Below are 9,112 nucleotides of genomic sequence, written 5' to 3' on the forward strand. Positions count from 1 at the left end.
AGAAACTGCCAAATCCTCATTGCTGAGTGGTTTCAGTACTGCTACTGCTGCAGAAAAAGAAGAAAAAGTCACATCCTTCCCACCAAAAACTAAAGGGGGAAACACAGAACCAGGGAAATTCTGTAAGCAATGGTGAGCTGTTTATTCAGGGCTCCAACTCTGCTCTTGCACCTGTGCCCTGCTGTGGCACAGTCTATAGTTTTGAACTTTGTATAGTACAGTGCTCAGCAAGAAGAAGTTACCTTCTGGTCTGAGAGCCATCCTGACCAGAGCCTCCTGACCAATATCTTTTCAGTCTTGTCAGATTGAAAGATATTGGCTTTGCTCTATCAAGGTGGCTTCTGTCCTGTGCTAAATGACTTTATATTATTGACATGTAAGCTTCTGAGAGACTTATTTAGACTTCAGTATCACTGGCCGTTGGATGCCAGTGATGTGTGGTGAAGTTGCTCAGGGTGTGAAGCCAGAGAATTTATGAGAATCCAAGTGTTCAGACCTACTTCCCAACTCCAGCACCTGAGAAATGGGCCTCTAAAGTAAAGAGCTTTGCAACTGTTGCTACTGCTGTATCACAGTCCCATAGTGAGAGAGTCAAGCTTATAGATTTTGGACCTACTGTATAGAAATCTCAGTTCGTTTTGTGGCTCCAGAACTATGTCTAGAGTGGTCTTAACCTTTCTGAGCCTCTTTCCAGACTAGTAAATTGGGATAAGGTTACCTGCCTCATGGTGTTGTTATAAAGTCAAAATGAGATAAAATATATGAATTGCTTATAGTGAGTGTTAAGAAATGGTGCCCGTTATTATTGAAACAAGAGGACCTCTGAAAGAATGCAAGTCAATGCCTACTGGCTCTTTAGGTCAGTTGGCTGAGAAGAGCATGTGAGGTCATAAAGCCAAAGTCCAAAGGCAGCTGAATTCTCCCTGCCTGCAAGAGAGGTCAAGAATGTGGTGTAGTTGGTTAAGTTGTGAAAGTTCCACATGATTATACAGAACTTGAGGCCTTCGTCAATTTTCCCATAATGATTAAGTCTTTCAAAATAAAAAAGATCTTATGCATATACTTCATACAGCAAAAGAGACTGGGAAATTGGGGGAAGATGTCAATAATAGCCAATGACTACATGTTTCAGATACTGTGTTAAGTCCTTTACTTGTGTTTCCTCATCTAATTCCTTGTCTCTTCCACGGCAGATCTAAGCATTCTCTCCTTCCAGGCACCTCGGTCTTCCTGGCACTATGAATTGAATAAATTATTACTCCTATCTTAGAAACAAAAGGAAATGATGGATCAGCAAGGCTAAGTAATTTGCCCAAAGTTACACAGCAAGTTGGTGGTACTGAAACCAACATTGTATGGTTCTGGCATCTTTCCTTCATATCTGGGAAAGGGAAGGCCAGGGAGCCTGTTTTTCCTGAAGAAAGAAGACAGGACCATCACACTGAGGAAGCCAAGAAAAGCAGTGCAGGAAAAGCCGGGCAAGTGCAGTGTTCCAAGAGATGTAACCAGAGAAAAATCTGTGAAGTTTCCTCACAGGGACTTTCTCTGGGTGGATTCTAGATTCTGGGAAGCCTTGGGCTTCCCAAGAAGTTTTTGGCAGCACCTGGTCCAGTCAAACTACATACTCAATACCCAGAAGAGAGAGAGGAGAAAATCAAGAACGGACAGTTTGTTGCCTGGTGGCCTGGGAAGGTCCCCATATTGAAAAAATTCAAAGTAGACTAAACAGTGCAAAGACTTTTCTTTTTCATGTCAACATTGCAGAGGTTAGCCAGAAATTAAAGCAGAGGAGGTTAGGAAGAGACAGGAAGTAGAGAGAGGAAGGAAGTGCTTTTCTCCCCACCACCGTCTTCTCTCTAGAAACATGTTTGAATAAATTGGAGACATTCTCCAGTCATTGCTGCCCAATGGAGCTTTCCAGTGACAAAAGGCTCAGGTGTGGGCTGGTTACACAAAGGATCTGAAATAATGCTCAAGGGCCCTGTGTTTGCTGGCCCTACCTTCTTGGAGTCCTGAAGACTGAAGTGAGGCACAGGAAGAATTGGAAAAGATGCATGTCTACCCATACCTCTCACTTCCTAGGAAAGAGTCAGCTCTGAGGGTTTTTTACATGGCTCCAATCCATGATAGAGGGGTCTACTTGGCCCTCTTATTACCTGTCAGTATCTGGGAAAGCAGGCAATAGAATCAGCATCTATTCTGTAAGCTCCAGCACAGAGAAGACTTAAACTGATCTCTAGTTACCTTCAACAGACAGGATCCCATAATAAGATTTCCGAAATGAGAGAGAGAGAAACAGAGAAGCCAGACTTTCCACTAGATACCTCAGAAACAAGAGGAACACAGCAAAAAATAAGGATGGACTCTGATATTCAGTGTCCAGTGATGGCCTCTTCAGTGAGGATTAGCGGCCCCCTCGGCCGGGTGGTGGCTCACACCTGTAATCCTAGCACTTGAGGAGGCTGAGGAGTTCGACACCAGTCTGGGCAACACAGTGAGATCTTGTCACTATTTAAAAAAAAAAAAAAAGAAGAAAGAAAGAAAGAAAAAAGGATTAACAGCCCACTTAACTCATGTACTATTTGATACATTATTTTCCAATATTATCAGATACTGGGAGCTTGTTCTCATCTCTACTAATCTTTATCTCTTCAAAGCCCTACCAATCAATTCCTTTAATACCTAGCTCAGAGGTGACATTCCTGGTGAATCCTGCCCTGCATACTTAATTAATCCTCCATTTGAGCTCTAGGTGCCTTTTCATAACCAAACTTTCTTATATGTCATGTAAAGTTATTCTTAAATTATTGAGCCAATAAATTTAAATTTACTTAGAAAACACAACTTTGACAAAAAGAGAAAAATGAGTCAGCTGTAATGCTACTACCCAGAGATAAACAGTTACTGTGGCCATGTATATTTTCTCAGACTTTCTGGTGTCAACTAAAGAAAAAAAAATCAAGCTTGTAAAGAATTAAAGGTAGTTGTATTTAGAAGTCTTACTGAGGACTATAGACTGAGGCCTAGAGCCTGAGAACAGTCCTTCAAAGAGGTTCTGTCAGACTGCTCTGAAATAGTGTTTTAGCTCAGTTTATATATGGGTTGTGGAGGTTTAGTACGTGTAAAATCACATCAAACGTGTGCAGAAGTTACATTAAAGGAGAATCACATCGAAGTTTGGGTGTAAGAGTACAGCTGGTTACAGATTACAGAGGCGTCATCACTAACCCCATCAGATGTTACCTTACGTGTAAGAAAAGGCAGGGAATAGGGTCATTTATCTTTTAAGGAACTTAGTGACTCAGGCAAGAGACACTGTGGGGCCATGTGCTCTATCTTGCTTTGCCTTCAAAGCATCTTTCCGGAGAGCTGCACGTCGTCAGAGTTAAACTTTGTGAAATTATGCTGGCAAGCAGAAATGAACAGACATGCCTCCTTACGTTTGCTATGTTGTCTCACACTGGTTTTCTTTTTCTTACTGTTTCGTCAAGCAACTTTTCTTCCATTTAGCAAAATATCATAAGCATCTTTTGTGTGTATCTGTATCTATTTCTATCTGTATCAGTATTTCTGATACTTACTAGTCCACAGCATTTTTAATAGCATCATTATAGTACATATCATATTTTACTATAGTTAATCTTAAGTAGCTAGCATCTACATAGTGCTTACAATGTACTGGGTCATTCTCAGTACTTACATGCATCGATCCATTTAATCTTTGTAATCCCAGGTGGTTGGTCTAATTACTACTATCATTCAAATTTCACAGATAAAGGAATCTGAGGCATAAAGGGCTTAAGTAATTTTCCCATGATCATACAGCTAGAGACTTTAGAGCTGTAAGAGCTAGAATTTGTCCAGCTAGGCTGACTCCAGACTTTTAACTACTATGCAATACAACCTTAACAGTCTTTAACTGAACACCTAATAATTGGCAGTTTCTTCAAATATCTTATCCTTCAACTCTGCAAGTTGCAAAGAGCATGAGAATTTTGTGTGGAAGCCACATTTGCCTAATCCTCAACCCCACCCACCACTACCTCCACTGTGCTGTCCTTGCTAATTAGCCAAGTATCTGTCTTTCCTCTCCTTTGCTTACTCCCCAGATCATCAACTCCTTGAAGTCAGGTAATGTGCAGCTTTCTTCATTTTTATAACTCCAGCACCTGGCATAGTTCCTGGACTACAGTTACCATGTAATAAATGTTGGAAGAATAAAGGTCGGAAGGGGTTTGGTTTGACTGATAAAAAGCAAGAAAAATATTTTTCATGAAAATATCAGATACTAAATTCTATTTAACACTGGTTTAAATAGAATTTGCAGACATGATCTGGAATTTTCTTTGTGGACTTTGCTCTGTGACACAAAACAAAACAAAAAGCTTAAGTGCAACTTTGGAAATCTCTAAACTCTTCTGAGGTCTGTGGCCGGGGGAACCAATGTAAGCCAGTTATGCTGTGGATTGCTGCAGTTCTCTAAAAGGAGGTGTGAGTTTGGGCTAATTCTCACCAACTTCCTACGCTTGGGACCTTTGTTCTTCTCTACTTTCTACCCCACTGTGGCATGCTCTTTTTTGTAGGAGCTCATTTTATCTCAATATTCTTTTTCAAAACTTCCTTTTGTCTGGTGGTTGATATTATAGCAACTGGCAAATCACATCTGTTTTTTCACAGCAAGTCTGGTGCTCTGCAAGTCACTTTGGACGACTTTTTTTTGAGACAGAGTTTCATTCTTGTTACGCAGGCTGGAGTGCAGTGGTACGATCTCAGCTCACTACGACCTCTGTCTCCCGGGTTCAAGCGATTCTCCTGCCTCAGCCTCCCGAGTAGCTGGGATTACAGGCATCCACCACCATGCCTGGCTAATTTTTTTGTATTTTTAGTAGAGACAGGGTTTCATGTTGACCAGGCTGGTCTTGAACTCCTGACCTCAGGTGATCTGTCTGCCTTGGTCTCCCCGAGTGTTGGGATTACGGGGGTGAGCCACCATGCGTGGCCTGGATCACTCTTTATTGCCACACCCAGTTCCACAGAGTTTGTGCCCAAAGAGGGCATATGTACGTTTTAATAGCTAGTTTTTTCTTATGCGCAGTTGTGTCATAAAACCTTTCAGCTGAATGGGCTGCTTTGGTATTCCGGGTTTGGGATTTCTTTTTTAACAGTTTACTGCAGCAGCCATTCAATGTTTCTTCCTACTCTGTAACCATCCTCCTCATTTGAAATTCTCCTCTCTCTCATTGCTGACTTTGTAAACTCTACAGAAATAGGCAAACTTTGGTTTCAGAGGAGGGCTGTCCCTGGTGGGTAAAACTGGCACAAAGCTGAATTTGATGAAACTGAAAGAAATATAGCACCAGTAAAAAGGCTTCAGCACACAGCAACCTGTATTTGCTTGACTCTCACAGTCCCATGAGAGACAAACAGAGTGGGTGGGAAAGATCCGAGTCTGTCAGTTTGCTGGGGGTGGGGTTGAAAAAATTTTGGGGGTACTTTCCATGGCTCATAAAACACAAGGTTTCACCGGCAGGAAATTGCCAAGAAGTTTGCTGTGTCTTTCTTTGCTAATTGCAAACTAGAAGAGGTAGCTTTACAACATCTCAAAATCCCCCAAGTGATTACAGCACTGTATAAGCAATTGTAAGTCTTCCAAACTGAGCCAGAGAATAATGGCTACTGTTTATTGAGCACTTAAAGGGTGCAGGCACTGTGGTAACTGCATCACCTAACCTGGCTTATGGAAACCTCACTCTACTCTGAATGATACATGCATGGCCATCCTGGCTTTACAAGTGAGGAAACTAAGGTATAGAAAGAGTAAGTGACTCGCTCCCTCACATATCATACTACAGTCAACTGATGGGCAGGAAATAAGCCTAGAAAACTTTCTTCAGATCCTGCAACCTCATCACTGAGGTGAACACAGTTGACTCTTATCATTGGAGGACACATTGACAACATATTAATAACACTGATTTCAGCTGACGTTTCTCTGAAGCGTCCAGAGCTTTAGAGTTATTGTCACTGAGTAGTACTAAAACAAGTATCATTTATTTATTCTCTAAATGCTTATTGAACACTTACTATCTGCTCTTCACTGGCAACTCACCATGCCAATGCAGTTATTAGCAACTAATTTTTATTGAGTTAAATTTTTCACATGCTTTATTTCATTTAATCCTTGCACATATTTAAGGTAGGTGCTGTTATTGTCAGCTAAAGAATTGAATTGTATGGAGGTTATTTGTCAAACACTGTTATCTACGCTGCTGTCGTAAGTGGTGAAGCCAGGATTTGAACCCAGTTTGATATGACCCCAAAATTAATGTTTTAAAGACAAAGTAAAATTGTGGGTTATCCATAATTTTAAATTACAATTAAATTTAATTGGGCATTAAATTGGGGAAATGGAAAAAGGGGAAGGTACATGGAAGAAAGGTCTGAACTACTGTACGCTATTTTAAAAATTTCCTCAATACATTTTTACAAATAGGCTAGAGAATCTCCTATTCAACATCTTCATTTGCCGTTTTTGCAGCTCCTGATTTATAGACCAAACATTCTATTACTCTAGAGTGAAGTGTACAAACCTGCTGTTTTGGCAGCTCACCAACCACAGAGCCCAGGACTCTCTGCAGCTGGCTATTTTTCTCTTCTTTCGATCTTCAGGGACTAAACTTAGTGCTTAATGAGACGACATGGATGCACTCAATTCTGCAGGTGATCCATGTCAGAGCTAACGCACATTCATGTAAATGAAGATGGTCCCAGGAATCCAGAGAAACCAGATGATTCAATTAAATATTCTACATGTTTCCTTAAGAAAGAGTTTACAGTGACAGTAAGATGCCTGAACCACGACAAACCTTCTATAGAAGACGTTTCCAACAGTTTAGATTTGGTCATTTTATGCTGAAGCAAGTTAAGTAGATTTTGCCATTGGGATGAGAAGCCATGGGATCCACTTTGAACTTGACATGCCACCTTGTGGAAATTGGAGGCAATAAAAAATGTGGCCATTGAATACTACTCTATGATAATTGTATGATACAGGCTAACATTTATTGAGGGTTTACTCTGTGCTATGCACTATGTGGAACACCTTTTAAGTGTTACTTATCAAAACAATCTTATGAGGTAGGTACTATTGTTCTCATTTTAAAGAGGAGTATGTGGCTTAGAAAGGTAATTGCCTGAAGTCCGATGCATAAAAGGCAAAACGGATGTTCGTAGAAGGGTTAGAGGGTTATCTCAGTGTGGCTTTTTTTTTTTTTTTGTCTGCAGAATTATCTCACGTGATCACTAGTCTCTTCAAGTTCTCAGCTTCTTCATCCTCTCTCATGCACAGATAAGGTTTTTTGTTTTGTTTTGTTTTTGAGACAGGGTCTTGCTCTGTCACCCAGGCTGGAGTACGCTGGTGCGATTGTGGCTCACTGCAACCTCAAACTCCTGGGCTCAAGTGATCTTCCCACTTCAGCCTCTTGAGTAGCTAAGACTATAGGTGCACACCACCATGCCCAGCTAATTTTTAAATTGTTTGTAGAGGCGGGTCTCCTTTTGTTTCCTGGACTGATCTCAAACTCCTGGGCTCAAGTGATCCTCCTGCCTCAGCCTCCCAACATGCTGGGATTTGATGTGTGAGCCACTTTGCCCAGCCACAGATAAGTTTTAAAGTCCAGATGACCTGGATCTTAAGCCTTGGCTTTCCCCCTGTGTAACCCTGGGCTAGATACTTAACCTGAGTCTCATTTTCCTCATCTGCAGAACAGGGGAAATATTGACACACGTAACCATGCTCTGTTTCAGAAAGTACTTAATACATAAGTGGTGTAACAACTCTGAGGATAAATGAGATCTAAAATAAAGATTCACTGTATTAAATGCCTTTTATGTGCTGAGCACAGTTCTAATCTAAGCACTAGGCATCGAAGATAACAGTGGCCCTGGGATGGGATAAATTCTAAGGCAAAATAGTAGTTAAGAGCCTGGACACTGGAGTTGGACTACCTGGCTCTTACAGTGATATGTTACTAATTTCTCTAAGCTTCCATTTCTATATCTGAGTTAGTATCTACATGGAAGGTCCCTTGAGGATTAACAAATTAAAATATATTACACTGTTTAACATAGTACCTCATACATAGTAAGCACTCAATGAGTATTAACACTGATTTATTGCTTCGTGATATACTTACTCACTACATCACTTACACCAAAATCATGAAGGCATACTTGACTGACACTTGGTTACTTTGAATACCATGTTTACTCAATTTTGTCTCCCAAATATTTAAGTAGTTTTTTTTTTTCATTATCTCCTGTCATCATCTTAGTTATGACTGACATTTATAATATTGATTACAGAACTAACTTGCCAAATGGGCTCCCTGACTCAAGCAATCCTCCCACCTCAGCCTCCCAAGTAGCTTGGACTACAGGTGTGTGCCACCATGCCAGGCTAATTTTTGTATTTTTGTCAGAGACAGGGTCTCACTAGGTTGCCCAGGCTGGTCTCGAACTTCTGGGCTCAAGCAATCCGCCTGCCTCAGCCTCCCAAAGTGCTGAGATTACAGGCATGAGCCACTGCACATGGCCAGTATGATCGTTTCTATTCTGGTCCAGGAAAATAACTCTAAATGGAATTTTTTTCACCTCTTCTATTTCATATCAGTCAAGGTATTTCATATTAGGTCCCACTCAAAGACAGCATGAGGGATTCTTTAAATGCATAGTTTTGCCAACTCAAGAGAAAAGGAAACCTTAGAGGCTTGATTCTAAATGCCCATTCTGGGAAAGTAGTATTTAGCATGAAGCAACCATAATTCATGCTTGCCATTCAGACAGGAAGTGGTTAGATTAATCTTTCAGCAGATGTTTTCTGAAAGCTGAAATAACTTCTCATGCATTGCCTCTCCTATAGCTTGATCACAACTGGAAAGGGTAGGCCAGGTCACATACATCTTCATCTTACTCGTTTCTTAAAGAAAAGTGTGATTAACAAGGTGATAAACTGAAGCAGTAACAGCTTCTATATAGAAACATGTTTTAAAATATTAGTTGTTGGCACCAGGCATCAAACAATGTTGGCAAGCTCTGAAAGCAAACAAACAAA

This window comes from Theropithecus gelada, chromosome 5 (genome assembly GCF_003255815.1).
Source record: "Theropithecus gelada isolate Dixy chromosome 5, Tgel_1.0, whole genome shotgun sequence".
In the NCBI taxonomy this organism is placed as follows: domain Eukaryota; kingdom Metazoa; phylum Chordata; class Mammalia; order Primates; family Cercopithecidae; genus Theropithecus; species Theropithecus gelada.